The sequence below is a fragment of the Panthera onca genome, chromosome A3 (assembly GCF_046562875.1).
Source record: "Panthera onca isolate mPanOnc1 chromosome A3, mPanOnc1 haplotype 2, whole genome shotgun sequence".
Classification (NCBI taxonomy): Eukaryota; Metazoa; Chordata; class Mammalia; order Carnivora; family Felidae; genus Panthera; species Panthera onca.
Window position 1 is genome coordinate 58,437,006 of NC_138341.1, and position 24,275 is coordinate 58,461,280.

At 38.5% G+C, this 24,275-nt stretch overlaps 1 protein-coding gene and 1 long non-coding RNA gene across 2 annotated transcripts in view; one reads left to right on the forward strand and one right to left on the reverse strand.

Annotated features, from left to right (window-relative positions):
• Nucleotides 1-17,324, reverse strand: part of LOC144615931 (uncharacterized) — a 33,767-nt gene extending 16,443 nt beyond the window's left edge. The window contains exons 1-2 of the long non-coding RNA XR_013554661.1: nucleotides 17,250-17,324; nucleotides 4,567-4,650 (exon numbers count right to left, since the gene is read on the reverse strand). This is a non-coding gene — a long non-coding RNA (uncharacterized LOC144615931). The remainder of the gene's footprint in view (nucleotides 1-4,566; nucleotides 4,651-17,249) is intronic.
• Nucleotides 17,325-17,767: 443 nt separating this feature from the next.
• PELI1 (pellino E3 ubiquitin protein ligase 1) overlaps nucleotides 17,768-24,275 on the forward strand; it is a 57,968-nt gene continuing 51,460 nt past the window's right edge. The window contains exon 1 of the mRNA XM_060604647.3: nucleotides 17,768-17,882. The gene's annotated coding sequence lies outside the window, so the exon portion shown is untranslated. The remainder of the gene's footprint in view (nucleotides 17,883-24,275) is intronic.

Here is a 24,275-nt window from a genome sequence, read left to right on the forward strand (position 1 = left end):
TTAAAAAATACTTTTGGGGTCATCAGACGAATCGGTAATAATGACACTAATATACAGCTTTCTGGGAGACTATATGCATTAATCTCAGAAAAAGCAAATTTTAAATCTTTATTTGATAAGTAAGAAGTATGTCATAACTATCACAAAAGATATGTAACATAAGTATGACGCAAAAACAAGTATGTCACAGAAGCCATCAGTATCACGCCCATTGTGTGTGCCTGGGCATTAGAATATTGAGGATACAACACATTAAAAATGAGAGATCATATTGTCCCCTGAGGTCTGGAACATGTGAACCAATTAAAAGTTGTAAACAGAAAAAGGAAAGGAAATTAAAAGATTCGTCTTTTCTGAGATGTCATGCAGTTGGAGATAAGGTTCCCTTTCAACATTTTCTTTTAATAAGCAAGGGATAAGTACATCCTGTCTTTACACTGCTGGTGCTAGAATGCCTCCTTTCCTTTAAAGGGGAAGAAAACAGGACATTGTGTTCTTTCGGTGAGTCTACTATCCGAGCCTCCTCTAGGTGTGCAAAGTACTATTCTAGGCCAATTGCTCAGTTGTTGCTTCGACAAGGCCTGTCATACTGATTCAATATTTAAATGACTGCTTAGGAAATAAAATAAGTGTTTTTAAAAGGAGAAATATATTCTCCTACATGGTTGAAATGCTGTCCTAATAATAAACGGACTCTTTCCAACTTACAGACTAATCAGTATATATGTGCTCTTTGCAACCTTAAACTGGAAGAAAGAATTTTCAGAGTGTCTCTGGAATAAGTAAGCTTCATAAATAGATGTCTCCGTGTTGTTATAAACTTATATCAAATTTCACAAAATTTCTGAAGCCCATTAGAAGACCTATTCACAATTAGTTACGCTTTATTAATTAAATGCTCTAAGTCTTTAATGAGTGTGGGACCCACCTGTAGAAAATCTCTGAAGTTCCTAAGTATCCTTTAGAAACAAAGTCAAAGTAAGATTTTCCTTAAAATATTAGACCATTACTCTCCAGGGTGTCCAAACACTTTGAAACAAAAATCAAAATGAATGGTCTAATGTGGTTTTTAAATGGATTATTAAAATTGGATCTGTCTTAGAAAATCTTAAAAAAAGCAGTTATAGTACAGACTCCATCCACCATGTATTTGCCCAGGAAGAAAATATTTTCCTTCCTCTTATACTTTAAATTACATCCATTTCTTCGATTTTTCTAATTCCCCACAATTAACAAAAGGGCTTAAAACTAACTTTATGCATAATTATGTTTTTGTCATTGATGTAAAGCACCACTTCTGAGTGAATACATATATAGGTCTAAATTAAGTAATTATCTCCCACACAAAGTTTTCTTGTAACCCAAGTAAAATGTTAAAGCTATTCAGTAACAAATGGTATTTTTTGTTTGTTTGAATGTTGTCTACGATCATTAACCAATTGAAAGTTTCTTAATACCTATTTTTAAATTATTAAAAATTTTCATTAAAAACACATCAAACACCTAAACAGAACATGGAGCTTTAAAACAACATGCAAGTCAACAAAAGTAATGTGCAGTAGATGAAAACATTATTTTCTTATATTTCTGGGAATCCTCTTCATAATTTTTTTTTTCAAATGTTCCCATGAATAGGTTGGAGAGGGAAATTTTTTAATTAGTATTTGAATTATCTTAAAGAGGCTAGATAAGCATTGTTGGCTCATTTTTTAAAAGGTAGTAATCAAATGTATTACTTTCAAATTACATTTAATGTAGTAGCTCTTTTGCCTTTTTGTAGCACAGAGGGCACACTATGGATCATGATTATCAGTATGAGACCAATCATCAATATAGCACTACAGATGGGGAAAGTATAGGAAATAGAGTTCAACACTACATGTAAGACAGACCATAAATATTGCTCTTTAAAGTAAACCCTTGGTTTACTTGGTGCTGACTACCTGAATTTTAAGTTCGGAGGTCTTTGAAGAACGTGGTATCCTTTTTGTCTCACAGAAGTATAGAATGAGGAGAAATCCAATTATTTTACTTTTCTAATAGCTTGAATTCCTAATAAATTATAATTTCTTATTACTTGTAGAAACATATTTTAGATACTCTATGATTCAGTATTAACACATAATCTAAGTTGGTATTAAAGTGTTGGCACTGTTTTTATTGGGCCCTATGATACAAAATTTTCTTAACCTTTATTTTAATATGTCTATTTGTACTGTTTCCCAAAATAGGAAACTTGGTTTGTTTGTTATCATTAGAAAAGAGGTATTCCACATAGGAGAATTTTCCAGATACTTGAAGCTCATCCCTTTAAATGCACAAGTTTTACTTTAACCGTATCTATTTTTAGACTTTTTAAAATATGCTATACTTTCCCCTGTGTTCTTTAACAGAGAGTAATCAACATAATGCCACTGGTTCTTGATCATTAAGGTCTTAATTATACATATTTTATTGTACCATTTTTATATTCAACTACTTTATGTATTCAACAAAGCCCTCACAGGCTGGTATAGCATTCAGGGCTCTTCCCTTTTATACAGGATGGTAGACTAAATGCTTCTGTAGGTTCCTGTTTCTGGGGGTTTGTTATAGTAGTGAGGTATGGGAGAAAGAAATTAACCTTTCATGTCAGACAACAGACCTGGTTTACTATTTACTAATTATGTAATTTGGGGAAAATTTATTTAACGCTTCACAACCTCAATTCTTCATCTAAAAAGTGCAGCTTCCAAGTTGCAGAATGGTTGCAAAGAGGGAATTAAATAATAACTGTACAGAGTCTGGTGCTCTCACCCCTCCACCCACTGCCTTGTGCTGTTCCCAACAGTTCTTGCTCCTGCCAGCTCATTCCTCTTACCATTCCCCATCCCTTGTAGATCTTGACATCAGGAGCTTCCCCGGACCTGTTCATCACTGTATTCATAGTCCCTGATGTCTGCCATCAATACCTGAAAGTGTGGTTTCTGGTAAAACACTTGTACTGTATTTGAATCCTAACCCTCCTGGTTTCTAGTTGTGATCTTGGGCAACTTTGTCACCTGTCTCCATCTCAGTTTCCTTGTCTGTGAAATGAGGGGAATCATAATATATACCTCATAGGATTAAATTAGCTATTTATGTAACTATCCCTCACATAGTCAACACACAATAAATGTTAGAGTCTATAATAACTGGAGTTTAAAAAAACAGTACATTGCTTCTAATTTTCTGTGGCTGGGGGAATGAAATATCAAGTGTAATATTAGAAATTTTCTACTAATAAAGTTTGTGAGCTTTAGTATACAACTTTTTAAACATTTTTTTCCTTCTTTTCCTTTTTTTCTTTCTTTTCTCCTCCTCCTCCTCGTCCTTCTTTTTTCTTCTTCTTCTTCTTCTTCTTCTTCTTCTTCTTCTTCTTCTTCTTTTTAGCAGCTCAGAAGCTTTACATTTGGGTTAATAGGTCCTATTTTGATTGTTGGATAAATGATCTCAAGATAATTGAGATTTTCACCATATAGGACTATGATATAACCTATCTTTTTATTTCTCTTTTTCCTGTTGTGTCATTTGATTCCATTTTCTCTCTTCCATTTATAAAGATAGATTTAAAGTTTCTTCTAAGCTAACCAGTTTGTTCGTGTTCTCATGTAGAAATGTTTGCCTTTTCTTCATGTGTGACCAACCGTATTAATAGCCAAGGCCATAACTCAGCATGTCATCAATAAAAATTCACAGCAATTATAGTTCCAAATCTTAACATCTAACTTATTTCGAAATGGAATGTTTACATTATGTATTCCATTTCTTTGTGTTAAGTATCACACTCTTAGCTCAGTCTACTCCTCCAGTTGAATAATCTGTTGGAATTTGGAATTGAAGAGAAAAAGGTGAAGGTAGAGAGCTATAGTTGAGGAGTGAATAGTGACAAATTGCTTTGGATAGCAAAATAATCTCTTGAGTGTTATTATATGGTTCTAATTCAATGACATTTAGAAACTGAATAAACAAAAGCTCAAACTGAACCTGCAATTATGAAATTTACTTTTTTGTTTCATATCAATCCTACTACTTTATATGTATAGGATAGAGTTCTTACTGGATTCCTTTTTATTCTTTTCAATAATTCAAGTCACTTCTGAGTGGCAGAGCTTTCATGATTTCTAGTTTTCTAGAAGATAAGAATTACTTCTATTTCCCTAAGTATCATTATGTCTGGTCAGCCAGAAACTAAAATGTAGGTGTCTGTCATAGTAATGATAAACTTTATATGATCCAAGTTGCTTTCTTTAAAAGTATATAATACTAATGGGCTTTTACAGTACCATTTCCCCCTCTACATCAAGGATTCCCACCCCACCCCACCCCCGCCCCGCCCCGGCACTTCCTAGAGATGGTCTTTGAAGTTCTTAAAGCCGGAGAGTAACTAGTGAGAGCGGGCAAAATGTCCAATAAGCAAAGTGAGACCCAGGCTAGTGACCCATGATTTAGGGCATGCCATTTATGAGAGCATCATAGGAGAGAAAATTACAGGAGAGTTTTATGGGAATCCTGGTTGGGGTTAAGAAGGAGGTTAGAGTCTCTCACCATAGGGATATAAGTGTTGTGGTCAAGCACTAGAATGTCTCTGTGATTTGACTCCAAGAAGTTATCTTCGGCCTGATATCTGACCTAGAAAGAAATTTTAAGGGTGAGTCTGAAGCAAAAATCTAGTGGTATATTTTCTGTTGTCACCTCTCAAGAGAATAGCGCTAGGGATAACGGGTGGGAAAATAATTGTTTTGGTATATTTGGAGAATTTGGCCTTTATCCTATGTGTCACCTCTAGTATCTCTGATAATGTTCTTTACATCAGCATTTGCTTAATGTGCAGAGAGTCAAATGTATGGCTATGATTTACAGAGGTCTTTCAGAGCAGAAAATCTTTCTCAATATGTAAATCATCAGGCATTCAGTTTTATTATTCTGACTTGATGTCAGTCAGTTAATTAATCAGACTCTTTACAAATTGTTCTCTAAGATTCAAAATAGAATGGGACATTTTCTTTATCCATATTCTGGAGTCACTTGGTCTATTGTTGCTATGGTTTACTGTACACATACCCTCAAGTCCAAGTCAGAACTATTTTCCTTTTCATTAGTGAGGCAGACTTTTCTATTACTTCTCATCTCCCAGATCTATTGATTCTTCTCATCACCAGACATCCTCCTTAGGTAGTATGTCTGTCACTCCCCATTCACTGAAACATCTTAGAACTATATTTTTTGCATTTATTGTGTACTAAGTCCTTAGTCTTTTCCTTCTTTCAAGTCAGATTTTAAGATAGTTTTTTTAGACACTTTTGTATTTATCTTTCTAGACCTCGTGCCATTTCTGCCTCTCCATATGATATTATTTTCCACCCCTAAGCAAGAGTAAAAATGTTAGCAAACCCAATTTTACCTATATCTTCAATCACAATGAGTTATGGTTACTCTTAAATCTACACATATTTTGACGAAGGATACCTCCAGCAAACCCAGCTCTCATGGAATATAGTCCCGCTGAGCTTGGTAAAAAGAGGGAGCTCATTCTTCTTTTTAGTTGCCCAATTTCTGGAGATTGAAAAGAGATGAGAACCTGTTTTATGTATAGAGTTGAACTTCCTTATTCATGGAGTACGTATTTGTGAATTTGCCTACTTACTAAAATTAAAATCAATGCTCATAGTGCTCTTGCAGGTCATTTATGCACATGTAAAGCAGCCAAAAATTTGAGCCACCTGACACCCGCATACCTAGCAGGGGCTGAACCAGGCAGTGCTCTGCCCTCTTGTTTCAACTCTCACACTTTAAACAAGTGTCCTTTTTGTGGTCCATTTAGCACTACGTTTTTCAAATTTTTGTGTGTTTTTTGGTGGGCGGGGGGGGGTTGGTGATTTCATTGTTCAAAATGGCTCACAAACAGTGCTGAGGTGCTGTCCAGTGTTTTTAAGTACAGAAGGGCTGTGACATTGCCCTCAGAGAAAATATGTGTTAGATAAGCTTCATTCAGGCATGAGTTATAGTATTGTTAACTGTGAGTGCAATATTAATGAATCAACAACATATATTAAATAAGGTGTCTTTAAACAGAAGTACACATAAAATAAGGTTATCTATTGCTCAATTGACTAAAATACCGTGACCAGATACCCACAGGAACTTAATCCCATATTTCCTCCAGGAGGCATGGTTCAGTATTCACTAATTTGGTGTTTGCAGCAACTTTAAAGATCATAACGAGAACAAATAATGAAATTCAACTGTGCGTGTGTGTATGTATATTTCTATGTAGCAAAATTATTGAAACCAGCTAATACCTCATTAAATGGCATATTATAGTTTATAATAAGTCCCTGACTTATTATTATTATTATTATTATTATTATTATTATTATGCTTCTAGATCTATCAATTTACAGAAGATTCAAGGACAGAGGAATATGTAAAACATGTGGATGCAATGACAGAATCCAGACTAGATATTCTACTGGACAAATTGACCTGGATTCTTCAACAACAACCAACCCCCTATACACACACACACACACACAAACTTAGACCTTAAAAGAGACTTAGCACAGTTTTATGAAAGAATGTTAATAGCAGCGTTATTCTCAATAAGAAAAACCTTCATTAACCAAATGTCCATTAACAGAAGAAAGGATAAACCTATTACAGTAGTGACAGCAATTATAAGAAGCAGACTGAATGAATCTCACAGACATTATACTGAGAAGAAGCTGTTTATAAAACAGGATAAAGTCTAGAACAGACACAAATCTAAGGTTAAAAAAAAAGTCAACATAGAAGTTGCCTGTGAAGGGGTAAGAGGCACAAGGGGACCATCTAGGGAGATGTAAATGACTACATGATGATAGGGATGTGGGTTACATTTGGTATATCCATTTGTCAAAACTGTACAGCTAAGATTTGTATATTTAAATATATGTACATTTTAGCTCAAAAACTTAAAAAATAATGGAATGGAAATTGGAGACTGGGTGGAGGTATAGATGATACAAGAATGACAAACTGCTGATCACAGTCAAAGCTGGGTGTTGAGTACATATATTATACTGCTTACTTTGAGTATGTTTGAAAATTTCTATAATACAAAGCTTTTTTAAAAAGAGAGACTTAAGGGGTGTCTGGGTGGCTCAGTCAGTTGAGTGTCTGACTTCGGCTCAGGTCATGATCTCATGGTTTGGGGCTTTGGGCTCTCTTCAGGCTTTCTCCTGACAGCTCAGAGCCTGGAGCCTGCTTCAGATTCTGTGTCTCCCCCTCTCTCTCTGCCCCTCCCCTTCTTGTGCTCTCTCTCTCTCTCTCTCTCTTTGCCCTCTCAAAAATAAATAAACGTTTTTTAAAAGTTTTTTAAAACAAATAAATAAAGGAGAGACGTAAGAGATAATAACAACCAATGGCATTTTTGGATCTCAAGTCTTAAAAACTGGATATTTGAGGTTATTAAAGAAATATTCAGAGGGATACTTTTAGGTGTGATGATTGTGCTATAGTTTTGTTTTTAAAATAAAGATACCCAGTTTTTATTTTAAAAAAACTTAAAAAAAAATTTTTTTTGACAGAGAGAGAGAGACAGAGAGACAGAGACAGAGTGCAAACGGGGTAGGTGCAGAGAGGGAGAGAGAATCCAAAGCAGGCTCCAGGCTCCGAGCTGTCAGCACAGAGCCTGACATGGGGCTCGAACTCACAGACTGTGAGATCATGACCTGAGCCAAAGTCAGATGCTTAACTGACTGAGCCACCCAACTGCCCCAAAGATACCTGGTTTTTAAGAGAAACGTATGGATATACAGATAAAATTATATGGCACCTGGGATTTGTTTTGAAATAAATCAGTGGGTGTGGTGGAGGTAGAGACAAAACAAGGTTGTCCAGGGGTTGAAAATTCTTGAAGCTGGATGATGGGTACATGGGGTTTGTTAGACTATTCTCTGTTCTGTATATTTTGAAATTTTCTATAATAAAAAGTTTTTAAATAATGCATTAAAAACATACTCCCATAAATTGAAAAACTCCAGGCTGCTAAGTCTAGTCAAATGGATGAAACTGCGCTTTGCTAACGTGCAGTGCTGATTTTATCTGAGAAGAGACAGGCTGGGGGCAGGAGACCAGGCTGGTAACACTGGAAGGGGGCGTGTGGTGACTCAGGTTGGGAGGCTGGGAGTTTTATACAGTGACACAGTGGGGTGGGGTTGTGAAGAAACTGATCTCTGAGAGGTTACTGTGGAGGCAGGACAAGCGGGAGACACAGATGCTTAAGGCAGGTTGTGAAACTGAATAGGGAAATTATTTGAGAAAATATTGAAGCAGTCCCAGTTCAGGAGACCTAGTCATGAGGACTCAATCCTGAAAAAGGCAGAACTAGGAAAATTCTATTGGCAGAGTCCAGGAGTCTTATATTCGGGTCATGAACTTGCCAACTTTAAATATGTTTGTTTACCCTAAACCCCCTCCACGACCTACCGTGGCTCCCCAGTATTCCCTAACCTTGCAACCAGAGTGTCTATACTACCACTCCAGAGATGGTAATGCTGAACAGTCAGTATATTTCTTTTTTTTTAACTTAGACACTAGTGAAGTAGTATTTTAGAAAGTCAGATATGTTTTTAAAGGTATTGGTAAAAGATTTTAGAAACCATTCTCAATTAAAAAAACAAATTAAAAAAAGAAACCATTCTCAAAAACAAATGAAAAATAGGCTCCTACAACATGGCAGGCTGAGCTAGTTAGAGACACATTTTCTGATACAAATAAACAGGCGTCCTGGGTAAATACAACAACATAGCTCAGCTTGAGACAAATCAAGAGAAATCCTTACTGCCAGAGTGGGGGAAAATGTGTCAAGGGAAGGGGACTCAAAGTCAGAGACTTAAATATAGGCCTTAAGGGCCTGGGGCCAGGGCTTTAATGCCCATGTAGGGATAGGAGATGTGCACTTACACTTGCAGTGCAGAGGTTAGAACTGGGGCCCCTGCTGACACCAGGACGTTCAAATAGCTGAAAGCCAATGTCCAAGCTTAAGGCAGTCAGGCAGGCAGGAGGAAATTGCTCCTTATTTGTGGAAGGGCCAGCCTTTTTATTCTATTCGGTTTTTCAACTGATTGGATGAGGCCCACTCGCATTAGGGAACAAGATCTGCTTTACTCAGTCTAGTGATTCAAATGTTAGTATCATCCAAAAACATCCTCACAGACACACCCAGAAAAATGTTTAACCAAATATCTGGCCCAGTCAAGTTGACACATAAAATTACCAGTCACGAGTACTTATCTCACAGTTGTGTCAAAGATTAGATGAGATAACATATAGCAGGATGCTTGGTACAACCAAGATCTTAATAATGCGGTAAATGTTAACTATTGTTATCATTATTACTCTACTCACTCCCCCTGGGGGATCTTATCCACTCTCAGCTTCAGTGATGGGATGGATGGATCCTCAATATTTAACTCATGCCTACTGGATATCATCACATTCACTTCAAGCTCAGTTGTCCAAAATGAAATCCATTGTTCTCCACAAAGTTGCTTCTTCTCTTGTGTTCACTGTATTAATGAATAACCCCAAAGTATAATGTCCAGTTACATACCCAGAAACCTCAAAATTATCTTCCTCTCCTCTTTCTCTCATGTCCCACATCCGATCAGCAGTTAAGTCCTATTCATTCGACCTCCTGAATGTCTTTGGCCTCTGCTCTCTTTTTCCGTTTCCCACAGCTACTTAGTTTGTCCATCATCTCTCACCTGAATTATTACATATTCTTTTAACTGGTCACCCTGCTCAAACACAAATGTGATTTCTATCACTCCTCTGTTAAAATTCTTTCAGCAGTTTCTCATTCCCAAACTCCTTGGCATGGCATTCAAGGACTTCTGTGATCTGATCCCAGAAAATTTACCCAACCTCATGATTCAGGGCGCCCACATCACATTCTATGATCTGGCCTGAATTCCTTGTAGTTCTCCAAGTGGGCTTGGAGAGCCCATGTTATTTCACGTTCCAGTCTTTTCTTATAGTGCGAGCTCTACTAAAATCTCTTTGGTCACCTGGTGAGTACCTACTCATTTTTCAGGACTCAGCTCAACCACTATCTCCTCTTTGAGGTGTTTTCTGATTGTATTCTCGTGTAAAATTGATTATTCTCTTGTCTATATAACCACTGTTCCCTAAACATACTTCTAGAAAAGTGATTATAAAATTTTGTTGTACTTATCTATTCACTTGCCTATAAGCTTTTTGAGGGTTGCAAACATGACTAATCTTTACATACATAGCTTGCCACTATATGAATATTCAGAGAAAGAATTAATGCATGAAATTTGAGGTATAAAAATACAATTATTCCACAAGCAGATAAATCAATAGGGATGGAAACACAATCTGAATCTTCTCTCCATGAGTTTTCCACTTCTCACATTATTTAGTAATTTTTTTAAGTTCCAAAATAACTGCTTGCATACATGTTGGTTAGCCTAATACTGAGAGTATACAGACTGCATTCTTCGGTATGTAAGCATACTGCTTTAAAACATTAAAATTTTAACTAGCTTGTCTTTGACATTTTCCAAATATATCTAAAATGTCAGAGCCAGCATTTGGGGCCTACAAATCTTTTGAGTGAAAGCCCAGGCCTTCGAATTGTGTGCCATTCACAGGTTTAAAATAGGAACATGTTCCATGTTGACTGTGAGCTATTTGGGGACTTTGAGGACATTAAAAAGAGAATAATTTTATTTTAGGGAGGGTTATTGAAAGATAGCAGTTCTAAGAGATAAACTACATAATATATGAATATTGAATGCAAACTCCTCTGCCCGCCCCCCCCCCCCCAACATTATTACTTTCAAATCCGAGAGTTTCAACAAGACTTGAGTTTGCAGTTTGGGTCTTCCTGATTCCAAAGGGAAGTCTGCCTGCATTTTTAGTAAAAAAACAACTTTCAACACACATGGACTAATAGGATATAATTACTTGTCAGTACAAAATGTGAGAAATTGGGGAAAATATGAAAAGATATGTTCAATTGCTACAGATGAAACATTTGCAATAAAAGGAGAAAAATAAGCTTGCAACAGTTTCTTCAAGTCATAAGAAAAGATTGGTGTATCCAATTCCCTCTGCATCATTTACTAGCAAATTAGATAAATTGCATGATATTTTGGAGAAAGGTATCAATGTTGTGATTTTTTCCTTACATTCATATTCTAAGTGCCATTTTTATGTGTGTTTGGAAGGAGAGTAGAAACATAGTTTTAGCTGATTCTTACATAGTCAGATGGTGGATAAAAACGTTGGAATTTACTCAGCAAATTCCTAAGATCAAATTTTTTTTTTAGCATTGAAGGGATCTAACAAAACTTAAGTTACTAGTCCCCCAGCACTCACTTTCTTACTGGAATGACTAGGTATTTGAATATACCAAATTTGAAAGTGCAGGTAAGCAACAAAAGGAGAGTTGCTTTGGTCAAAGAAATGTAGGTATTAGATATGTAGACTGAGGAGATGGTAATTGAAGGTGTACTTGTTTTCTGTGACCAAAGTTTCACGAATTCAAAGGACTGCAGATTTTGAAGCACTATAAAAAAATATATGGTGAACACAATTTCAAAAAGAGATTCATGGATTTTCATGTATAAACGAATGCCACTTTGATTTGTACAAACCCCACAGTATGCCTAAATTGTGGTATCTTAACCTTATTATGGTGGGTGTTTCAAAGTAATATATATTGACTGAGACTTTACTATATTCCAAGGACTTTACATGTATTTTCTCTTTCAAGAAAAACTGATTGAACTAACAGCAAGTGATGATCATACAAAAGATAAACTCTTCCTGGAATTTTAGTGACAAGTACATAAAATCCAGAATTATGTTGATGTTGCTGGCAATAAAACCAAATTTTGAGCAGTATGTGGGTCTGCCTGATTCTGGGGAATATACTTTATTTCATGAAACTACTATAAGCATGTACATGACATAGAATACAAAATAACAACGCCTATAGGGTACCTGGGTTGCTCAGTCATCCAATTCTTGATTTCAGCCCAGGTCATGATCTCATGGTTTCATCAGTTCAAGCCCCTCATTGGGCTCTGCACACTGACTGTACCCAGCCTGCTTGGGATTCTGCCTCTCTCCTTTCTTTGCTCCTCCCCTGCTCAGCCTCTCTGTCTCTCTAAATAAACTTTAAAAACACCTATAAATAAGATAGAAGTTTATTTCTCTCTCACTTAAAAGAGGTCACGAAAGGGGCACCTCTCAATCGGTTCCGACTCTTGACTTCAGCTCAAGTCATGATCTCACCAGTTCGTGAGATTGAGCCCCGTGTCAGGCTCTGTGCTGAAAGCAGGTAGCCTGCTTAGGATTCTCTCTCTCCCTCTCTCTCTCTCTCTCTCTCTCTCTGTCCCTCCTCCACACTCTCTCTCTCTCACAAAATAAATAAACTTAAAAAAAAAAAAAAAAACAAGGTCAAGAGATAGTCCAGTGTGTCAACTCCATGGTCATTAAGGACACAGATTTCATCTTTCTGTTTCTCCATTCAAGCATACTTTTTTAGGATTTCATTTATCTCCATTGTTGACTTATTAGCTATACATGTTTGTTTTCTTTCTGATGGGTGCTCTAAGATTTAAAATGTACATTTTTTAATTACAATGTACCTTCAAATAATAGTACATTTCACATATAATGTAAATTCTAACAATATAATTCTATTTTCCCCTTCCATCCTTTGAACTACTATTTTTTTTTAATTTTTTTTTTTAATGTTTATTTATTTTTGAGACAGAGAGAGACAGAGCATGAATGGGGGAGGGGCAGAGAGAGAGGGAGACACAGAATCGGAAACAGGCTCCAGGCTCTGAGCCATCAGCCCAGAGCCTGACACGGGGCTCAAACTCACGGACCGCAAGATCGTGACCCGAGCCGAAGTCGGATGCTTAACCGACTGAGCCACCCAGGCACCCCTCCTTTGAGCTACTATTGTCAAGCATTTTACTTCTACATATGCTATGAACCCTATAAAACACTGTTATATATTTTAAGTAGTCAATTATCATTTTTAAAAATTTCTTAAAGGGGGGTAAAGCCTTTTAGGTTTACTCGTATAGTTACCATTTCCAGAACTCTTCATTCTTTAGTATAAAATCCAAGCTTCCATATGTGTTTTTTGTTTGTTTGTTTGTTTGTTTGTTTGTTTTAATGCTGAAGAAGTTGCTTTAGCATTTTTTGTAGTGCAGTTCTGCTGGCAACATTCTCTCAGGTTTTGTGTTCTTTAGCTTTCATTGAAAAACATTTTTTTTTAATGTTTATTTACTTTTGAGAGAGAGAAAGCAGGGAAGGGGGAGAGAGAGAGGGAGACACAGAATCTGAAGCAGGTTCCAGGCTCTGAGCTGTCAGCACAGAGCCCAACGTGGGGCTTGAACCAATGGACCACAAGATCATGACCCGAGCTGAAGTCGGATGCTTACCCTACTGAGCCACCCAGGCACCCCTTAGCTTTCATTTTTGAAAGATATTTTCTCTAAATATAGGATTCTATATGACAGATTTTTTTTCTTTCAGCACTTTTTAAAATGCCTTTCATTGTCTTCTGACTTGCATAGTCTCTGATTAGAAGTTTATTAATTTTTGTCTTTGTTTCTCTATATATAATGTACCTTTCTTCCCACTGGCTGCTTTTAATATTTTCTTCTTATCACTAGTCTTCAACGATGTAATGATGATGTCTTTTGCAGTGGTTTTGTGAGTGTGTATAAATGTGTGTGTTTACCCTGCTTAGGGCTCATTGAACTTTTTGAGTCTCTGGGTTTGTAGTTTTTATCAAATTTTTAGCTATATTACTTCAAATAATTTTTCTGTCACCCCTTCTCACCCTTCTCTCATCTGGAACTCTAGTTACACAAAAATTAGAATTGTTGGTATTATCCTGCAGATCACTGAGAATCTTTTTTTCTTGTTTTTGTTCTTGTTTTTTTCTTGGTTTGCTTTTTACCTTGGCTGGATTCTACTGCTATGTCTTCAGGTTTACTAATCCTTTCATCTGAGTGTCTAATCCGTTTGAGTGTTAATCCCATCCAGTGAAATTTTTATGCCCATAGAAATCCCATTTTTTTAATATCTTTAATTTCTCTCTTTCAGCATATGGAGCATATTTATAATAACTTTTAATGTTGTTGATGGCTAATTCTACCAACTGTGTAATATCTGGCTTTGTTTGTGTTGATTGACTTTTATCCTGGTTACAGATTACATTTTTTTTACTTCTTTGTATGTCCTAGTTCTCTTGCTAGCTCCCAGGCATTTTCAAGATCTTCCTATTTACTCCTTAAGTGTTGATGCTCCCCATGGTGCTATTACTGATTCCTCCTTTTCTGCTGTATATACTCCCTGTGGGCAATTTCATCTATTCTCATAATTTCAACTACCATCTATATGATGGTATATTCCAGTTATATCTCCTACTGTCCAGATCTCTCTTTAGAGCACTAGAGTCATACATATATAACTGTCTACTCCACTTCTCCACAGAGATGTCCAGAGTTGTCTCAAACTCAACATATCCAGAGTGAATTAATCAAATTCCCCCTCAAAAGCTGTTCAATCTCCTGCATTCCCTAACTCAGTGAATGGCATCACTAGCTCAGAAATCTGAGTCATCTTTCTCCTTCCTTGTCATACATATTGTTGTGCTCTCCCCCTCCCCGTCAGCCTCCGTTCTACTTTTTCTGGGCAATCACTTTAGTTTTCTTTGGGAGAGCCATACCTCCTCATCACAACTTTGGGGGAAACTGACTCCTTTGGATCTAGGGGCAGAGCATTTGTCTTTATCCTAAGATGATTAGCCTTATGCCATCCCCTGGCCATACATAGAGACATGAACCAATTCTTGAGGCTTTTGAGAAAGGTGTAAGATGTTTTCTCTCCTTTCTAAAAGAGTTTTCAAAAATTACTCCTTTTTCTTCTTTCATATACCTGGATGGTGAAACTTAAAACCACAGGAATTTCTGGTCACTATCTTATATGGTCAAAATAAAGCTAATACTGGGGCACCTGCATGGCTCTGTCAGTCAAGTGCCCGACTTCATCTCAGGTCATGATCTCAACAGTTTGTGAGTTTGAGCCCCGCATCGGGCGCTGTGCTGACAGCTCAGAGCCTGGAGGCTGCTTTGGATTCTGTGTCTCCCTCTCTCTCTGCCCCTTCCCCACTCCTGCTTTGATAAAAAATATAAATAAAGCTAATATTAAGGATGGAAAAGCAACAAAACAAGAGAGAAACATGTCCTTAATGGCATCATTTAACTGCTGAATCATTCAGCTCCATAGCCCACCTTTTCACTGGGCTTTCTATCTAGACAGGTAATATTGGTTTATTGGTTAACCCAGTTAGAGTGAGTTTTTGCTGCTTGCAACCAAAAGCATCATAATTGATAACTCTCCTTCACCCTTCACCCCCAAACACAGACAATTGCTCACTAGGTTCTATTAATTCTATCTGTCTCTTGAGACTGAAAATGTCTTAGTTCAGGCTCTCATCTTTTTTTAAATGCATAAAATTCATTTCTAAAATACATATCTTAATCAACATTTCATCTGCTTACAGTCCTGGCATGAGTTTCCATTGCTTCCAGAAAAGAGTTCACATTCCTTAGCATATTGTATAAGATTCTTCATGATCTAAGCTGTCGTCTCCCTTACCTTTTCTGTGTCTCGTCTCACCACTCCCTCAACCCTATTCTACCAGCAATGCCGAACTCTTTGCTGAACCAAAACACTGTTTGGTCTCGTGCCTCTAGTGCTTTGCTCTTGTTGCCCTCCACCTCCACTCCTAAATGCTCCCACCCATTTCTCTCTTCCCCTTCCTCTACCAAAACACACAAACATACTAACTGGTAGTCATCTTCAAGTTCAAATGTTCTTGGAAGCATCTCCCGACCTTGCTTCAGTCTGGGGCAGCTGTGTATCAAAGCACCTGATGTGCTTTCCTGTTATGGTATTTGTCACAATGAGTCAATTTATTTATCTGTCTCCTCTCTGCACAGCAAGCACTTTGAAAACAAGGAATGTTTCCTTCATATTCTTGTATCTCCATTTCTGAGAATAAAGTGCCTGGGATGGAGTATACTCAGTAAATGTTTTTTTTGTTGTTGTTTTTAAATTTTTTTTTAACGTTTATTTATCATTGAGAGACAGAGAGGCACAAAGCATGAGCAGGGGAGGGGCCAAAAGATGGAGAGACACAGAATCCAAAGCAGGCTCCAGGCTCTGAGCTGTCAGCACAGAGCCCCACACGGCGCTCGAACCCACAAACCGTGAGATCATGACCTGAGCCGAAGTCGGACGCTTAACCGACTGAGCCACCAGGCGCCCCAACTCAGTAAATGTTTTTTAAATGAGTACTTATGTGGTCTACAAACACAAGGATTTCTGATCTTGAGATTCCATTTGAAAACCTCAAATTTTCTTCCTCTACATGTGTTTCTGATTTATAAACATTAATCTTTCTCTTCCAGGGTATGGGTTCCTAGACAGGCAGAGAAGGAAACCAAGAGTTTGGGACAGGTTGCCTGTAGTTCTTCTGAGATCCAGTAACTGTGTACTGCCTTTCATCACCCTCCTCCACCACCTATTCACACCTGGGTGCCCTGTATGGGTGTAGACTTAGCTGACCAGCCCAACAGCTTACTCAGACCCTGGTTCAGACTTCTGTTACTGCCAAATGAAAGTTTGCCAATATATGTAAATATGAATTTATGAGTATTCATAAATTAAATTCATATGAATTTATGAGTATTTCTTAAAAGTCATAGGCCTCAAAATAATCCAATCTGGATTATTTTACACCAAGCAAGTGAAATATGCTAACCTTAATCCTGAACTTTTACCTTTGCTGGCCTTAAAGTTTGATGTGACTAATTAGGTGAAAACATTATGGGATTCTGACAGTGGATGTTCTTAACAGTTATCACTTAATTGTTCAGTTACTGGAAGCAACTACATCTCTACAAGTCTTAGGTAAAAAACAAACTTGAATTTAAGACACAGAGGACTCGTTTGAGGGAAGGGAGGGAAATGGGTATTTGTGACAGAAAATCAGGCAGGAGGGAAGACCGAAATATCGACAGGAAGTCAGACTTCAGTAGGCACTTGTGAGTGGTGAGGTTAGGAGTTGGGGGTGGAGCGAAGTAGGAAGGACTAGCTGAGGGCGGGGTCCCTAACAGCACCTTAAGACAAGAAGGCCCTTGTTCAGCCAGCAGCAGCAAAGAACACGTTCTCTTCCTCAGTGTGTCGGTGACCATAGTAACAGCAGGGGGCTGAGCCTCTCTCCCCGAGCATGCGCAGTGCAGTGAGAGCCGGGACGCTTCCTCAACCACGATGTATCCCTTTTTTCTTCAGTCGGAGAACTACAACTCCCAAGAGACCACTCGGCGCCGCGTCACCGCCTCCCGCTGTGGCCCTGCCTTGTCTCCTCCCTCCCGCCCCGCCCTCCTGCTAGTCCCCTCCCCTCCCTCCGAGTGTGTGTCAGTGACCCAGAGCGGTGTGAGGCGGAGGGACCGTCGGGGGGCGCCGCCGCGGCCGCCGCCTCCACCAGCAGCACCAGCGGCGCCGCGCGTTCGGTTTTGCCTCGAGCCCTTCGGAAGCGCACCACAAAGCGGGCTCCGTGCCTCTCCCTCCGCCCGCGGCTCCTCAGCGCTCGGCTCCGCGGCCAACTTCCCTCGCGGGGCTTGGCCGGCTCGTGTAGAAGGCGGCGGCAGAACGCTGGGCTGTCTGCTCGCGCTCCTCGCGTACGCACACCTCTCACCCCCTCGCTCCGGGTCTCGGGGCCGTGCTGGATTGCGGCCGCCAGCAATTGTCCGGTGAGTGCGGCCGCGGCGGGCCACGGAAGGGATGGTGGCGAGGCCAACGAGGGGTGCGGGCAAGGCGGGCGCGCAACTTCCTCGGCGGTTGCCGGGGGCGGCCGGCAGGCTCTCCCCCCCCGCCTGCGCGCCCCCGCGCTCGAGGCGGCCGGGAACGGAGTTTGCGGCTCCCGCATCCCGCGCCCTCGCAGGAGGAAGCGCCTTTGTCAGGAGCCGGCCCAGCGCGCCCTCCCCCTCCACCTCGGAGCCCCGCGCGCGGCGGCCAAGTCCGAGCCCCGCGCCCCGCGCGGGGCCGCCTGCTGCGGGAGGGGAGCTCCGCGGGGGCGGGAAGGAAGAGGGAAATGAAAGAGAAACAAAGGGGGCGGTGGGCTTTTCTTTTGTTTGTGCGAATCTGCTAACTTCTTTCTCCTTCCTTACATAACACAGACTTCCAAGTTAGTCATTCTTTTTATTGTTGTGATTATTGTCATCTCCTCTGCGTGTCTCTCGCATTTCCTTTCATCTCTGGATCTCAGAGCGTTTAAAAACACTAATTAATTACACCTTCGTGGTCCCCACGAAACAAGTTAATACGCCCGTATTCCTGAGTGGGTAAACTGAGGTCCGGGAGAGCTCTCTAATTGATGGATACTCTTCATCTTCCACCGCGCCTGGTGTCTGAGGACCTGAAAGCATTTATGAGTAAGAACTCGTTCTCCGATGCCCCGTGGAAAAGTTATAGATGCTCATTTTAGTTAAAGGTTAACTGAAGTCTAAAAGAAGTCTGGGTAATTGTTAGGTAGTTCAAACAATAATTCTTGCATAGTGTTTGAATCTTAAAACCTCAAAGGACTCTTGAAAAATGCTTTGAGTGTGGAAAATACTGTAAATCATAAACCCACCCCACCATCTACTTTTATTTTTGTACATGCAGGTCTTTTATGAGGCAAGAGTGCAGTGACGGGGGAGCAGGAGGACAGAGGGTTTTTCTTTCTTTCTTTTTTTTTTTTTTAATGTGAATTTGACATTTTAATCACTACACACGAGGAGATATGTATCTTGGTTTTAACAGCATCAACAGCCTTCCCATCGTTTAATCATCAAACAGTATGTTAACAAATAATTGAGTGAGCATTTTACCCATAAGGTACTCGATGTGCAAAGAACTGAAGCTTTAAGTGTATGAAAAGGTCATCTGTTTGTTTTGGTTCAAAGCTGTGTACTTTTCCTTCTCTGCAAAAATGTTATTTTGTTTTCATAGCAGCTGATCTTTTGTTTCAGAACTGGCTTTGTCTTTTTCTACTTTGAATATGTATTATAACTGAGGAGAGATGTAAGGTGTTTGTTTGTTTTTTAATTTGAATTGTAGTGTGAATTTAAATTTTTGAATTGTGGAGAAGGTTTAGTTTCTTCAGTTCTTCTGCTTGAGCTTATGATGTTTTCTTTAAAACAGGAAATGTTTTCTCAAAGTGATCAAATTTACATCGCAAAACATTGTCTTTATTGTACAAATAGATCATATGAATTCCTTTTGTTTTTTTTATTCACACCAACAGCCTCTTCTGGAAGAGAATGCTTAATTCTGAGGACAAGTTTATTTTTGGTAGTTGAACCAAACTGGATGGTACCAAAAATTTAAGTGAAGCATCATTTCTACCATTTATTTCTTGAGATGAATAATGATCAGAACTGTAGTGAATACTTTTACCTATTACTGTTGAATTTAATTTTTTGTGATACAGTTGCCCCCAGATTTTAGATCCTGGTGGTTCCATCAGAAAAAGAAAGTGAGACGTTTGTTTTTTTGATTTTTCTCCCAAATCCTCTAACCTGTCCCCATCCTGTGGGATGTTTAAAGAGATCTTCAGTTTAAAGCAAACAATTGGAAGTAGAACAGTTAAATGTACGGAAAGTTGCATGTAGTGGAGTGGTTTTAATGCCTCATCTAATAAATTGACACTTTGTAAAGAGAAAACGTTCACTCGGGTTTTCATTAATGTTTTAGAGGTGCTGTAATGCAATAATAGTAGTACTTATTGACTTGAAAAAAAGCTAGAAATTGTGCCTTAGTGACAGATTTGGGGGCAAGGGGAAGAATCTGTGCTCTCTTTAAAATTGTCATTTCAGTGACCTTGCAGTTGGTTACGATGAACTTTTCTCTGTAGCTTTTACAAACCAAATTTACCAGAGGCGTTTGTACTTTAAAGGAAGCTACTAACAGGACCTCTTGGCTCAGTCAGTGGAGTCCAAAGGCAGAAGTTAGTGTCGACTGGCCAAGGCTGGCACTGCAGGTTTCCTGATATCTTTGGGACCCCTTAAAGAAATGGCAGAAAGGTACAGGGTAGGGAACTGAGTCTGGTACTGCCAGATGCTAAACAGGCACGTTTCAAGGGGAAGCCTCCGTACATTGCTCTTTGACGTCGTTTCAGCTTCTTTTCAGGTTGTCGTAATGTCACTTGTATGTTCAGAGTCTTGTCATTTAGAATGTGCCACATTAATACTGTCCGGTGGGTCAGATGATAAGGACTTTCTATGCCAATTCTGCTTTGTGAACAACTGGTTGCACACAGAAACTTCTGGAGCTAATAAAGATTTTAAGCCCAAACTTAGAATTGAAAACTATCTTTTTTTTTTTCTTTTCAATGTCTATTTATTTATTTTTGAGAGAGAGAGAGAGAGAGAGAGAGAGAGCACATGCAGGGGAGAGGCAGAGAAAGAATCCCAAGCAGGCTCTGCGCCCCAGCACAGAGCCCAAAGCTGGGCTCAAACCCATGAACCAAGAGATCGTGACCTGAGCCAAAATCAGGAGTCAGATGGTTAACTTACTGAGCCACCCAGGTGCCCTGAAAACTATCTTTCTAACATTCTCACACACATACATCTTGCCATTGCACATCAGTATAAAGCTATCCTAGTATTTATGAAATCAGAAAGGCTTGTATGGATTATTTTATTACATATATTTTAGCTATGCAGTGTATATTAAAATTTCAAAACGTCAGGTATATGATGGCATTAAGATGGTTGGTTCCAGGACTTTCTTTGGAAAAAATCATGTTATTCCAAAAGTTACATTTATGTCTTTTCATTGAAGAGAATAAAACAAATTTAAAAGCCAGTTGAAAGAAGGAAGAAGAAAATCAACAGAAAGAAACCTGATGAAGATGTTTTTAAAAAGTACAATATGAAAGATTCCTGGCATTGTATAAGGGACAAAATTCTAGCTAAAGTCTATAAACAGTGAATTCCACTTAGCAGTTTCTGTTTATAGATTTCTAGCCATCTTTTCCAGATTTCCTCTAAATATGTTACACAAGGAAAGTAAATAGAAATCATTCTTTCAAGGGATTTGGGTTGTTGGAGATTTTTTTTTACACATGTGGTAGTGGGGGAGGAGGCGGTCATTGTTTTTCTTTAAGTTTAGCCTCTGCCAGAGAAGATTTTCCCCACACTAATGTATGGAAATCTCAGAACAAGAACTATTGGTCACTGAAAGAACTAGATATAATTTCAAGTTATGCCACTAGCTTTTTCTTACATTATCTTGAAAGACCACTTCTTTTTCTTTCCAGAGGTTGAAAATAATTGTTTAACATGTTACCCTTAGTAGGTCCTACATAATTTTTGTTGTTATTGCTGCATTACTTTGCAAGTAATAAAGAGAAAGTACAAGATTTCTTGAGTGAGGGGTGCCTGAGTGGCTCAGTCGGTTAAGCATCCGACTTCAGCTCGTGATCTCATAGTTCCTGAGTTTGAACCCCCGTGTTGGGTTCTGTGCTGACAGCTCGGAGCCTGGAACCCGCTTTGGATTCTGTGTCTCCCTCTCTCTACCCCTCTCTACAAAGCTCACGCTTTGTCTCTGTCTCTGCAAAATAAATAAACATTGAAAAAAAAAAGATTTCTTGAGTGAACATCGGGGAATTTCTGATTTTTTTTCTTTTTAAATAGAAATAAGTAATCAAAACATGAACATATGATTGGAGCCTTTCAATTACCATAGCTTCCTTCAGAAATAAAGTTGAGGAAAAGAGATTTGTTAGGTAATTTGGAAAAGAGATTTGTTAGGTAATTTAAGAGAAATGAATTGTAAATAAGTCTAAGAAGATGTGATTATTTTTTCAGAACGTATACATAATGTTTTAGAATTCTTTTTGCCACAATAAACTGTTTCAGAGAAGTAGAATTTTACATAGTACTACTTGCATTACCTCTGTAAAACTTTTATACACCTCAAAATACCGTTTACAGAAAAATAGAATATGTTGTTGTTGCCTGTAAATGAGAAAATTCTGACATTTGTTATTCCCCAGTTAATCTTGACCATTCCTGTAGTTTTAAAAAAAAGTTCCAAATTCAATACACATGTAATCTACTTCCTTTTCAAAGAATTTATTACTGATTTTTCTTCTATAATGAACCTCTTGGGATGTTGCTAATTCTAAAAATATGTATTACCCCTAGTTTCCCACCATCTTCTGCAGTTTCTTTTTGTATCATTTTTTGGCTACAATATGCTTTCTCCCCTAAATTGTCTAAAATAAGCTAAGAAATGTTTACACATATTTGACAAGAAATACAGTCATTTATTATGCTAAACTTCAGCTAAATTTCAACATACAGGGGCCATTGAATCTGTTTTGGAGATGGAAGTACACTTATTTTGAAAGGAGGGAGGTAAAGCAGGGACAGCAAATAGATTTCACCTTGGGTACCAAATCTGATTGCTTGGTGGTGGCTCCCTGGACTATATTTAGAAAACTGGAGTCCTAGTTGAGACTCAACAGGAAAGAGTGCTGTGATTAGCAGTTTCTGCTCTTGGGTGGGCAGTGGACTTTTGGCATGAACACCAAATATTCATTCAGTAAGTATTTATTGGTTGTCTTTTATGGGTCAGGCACTGGTCTAGATGCTGATACCATTCACGCAAATTAAAATTAAAAGCTCTGAGACCCAGGCAATAAAATAAATAAAAAATTTCATGTTTTAAGGATAAATGAACTCATTTCCTCAAGAAATAAATAAGAAATAAAAAGGGAGAGGAAGCTCTAAGATTAAAAGAGACTTCAGAGACATATCCACTAAATGCAGTATATGGACCTTAGTTAGATCCTGCTTTGAGCAAGCGAACTGTAAAAAGGCATTTATGAAAAATAGGGGTAGTTTGGACATTGAATATTTGATTAAAAGGAATTGTTAATTTTTGTAGGTGTGATAATGTATTCTGGGTTTTAAACAAGCGGCCTTAACTTTTAGAGATCTAGTGTATTTATTAATTAAAATATCATGTCTGGATTTTTGCTCCAAAATAATTTGGAGGGGAGAGGAGCATTGATGAAACAAGATTGGCCATGTATTGAGAGTTGTTGAAGGGTAGATGATGGATACCTGAGATTTCTCATATTCTCTCTACTTTTGTGTATGTTTGAAAATTTCTGTAATGAACAGTGTTACACACACACACACACACACACACACACACACACACACGAGAAGATAAAGGAGAGAAGGGGGAAAGGGACCAGGTGGGATGTGAGTATGGGATGGGAGGAGCATGGCAGAACACACCTCATTGAGAAAGACCTGAGGTAGGTGAGGGGGAGTAAGCCTTGCAGATAATCCTGGAGCAGGGCGGAGGCACAGAGAAGGGCATGTACCTTGGCCCTGAGGTAGAGAGTCTTGACTGTGCAAGAAACTACAGGATGACCAGTGTGGCTGGGTTAGAAAGAGAGAGTAGCCGGAGATAGGGTCAGAAAGGTAAAGGGAGGGGCCAGGAGACCAGATTGTGTGGGGCCTGGTTAATTATCTATCCTTGCTTTAAAGTAAGGACATTTATTTTATACTTACCTAAAATATGTCTACTTTAGTCACCCTGGGAGCTATCTGTACACTTACTTCAATGATACTAGCATTACTCAAAATATTTTTGGAACTACTTTTTTTTTTTTATTTTGGTAATTGCCTTTTAAGCCAATTTAAGAGCCACACATGAAAATAGCTCAGTACTATATATTTGCCCCATGTTTTTAGGGGAAAAGGAGGTCTAAAGACATGATATTTCATTTATCAGATATGACTCAGAGAGGACAGAAAGAAAGAAAGACAGACAGAAAGAAAGAAAATAAGAAATAACTTCAGGCTATTTCTAAAATTCAGATCCTTAAGAAGGCAATTATGGTTTCTTAAAAATCAGGTATACCCATAGACTGAAAAGGAGTTTCAATAATGTTGTGGACAATTGTAGCATCATTTGGAATAAGGATCTAACCTCTGAGAGTAACTGATATGGAAGAGACTATTACACTCATTTAGATATTTGTGTTTTGTCTGGTGCATTGAAACATACGTATACATACACACAAGACTATACATACTTCTTAATAATTAACTACTCAAAACAGTCACTGCAGATAAGTT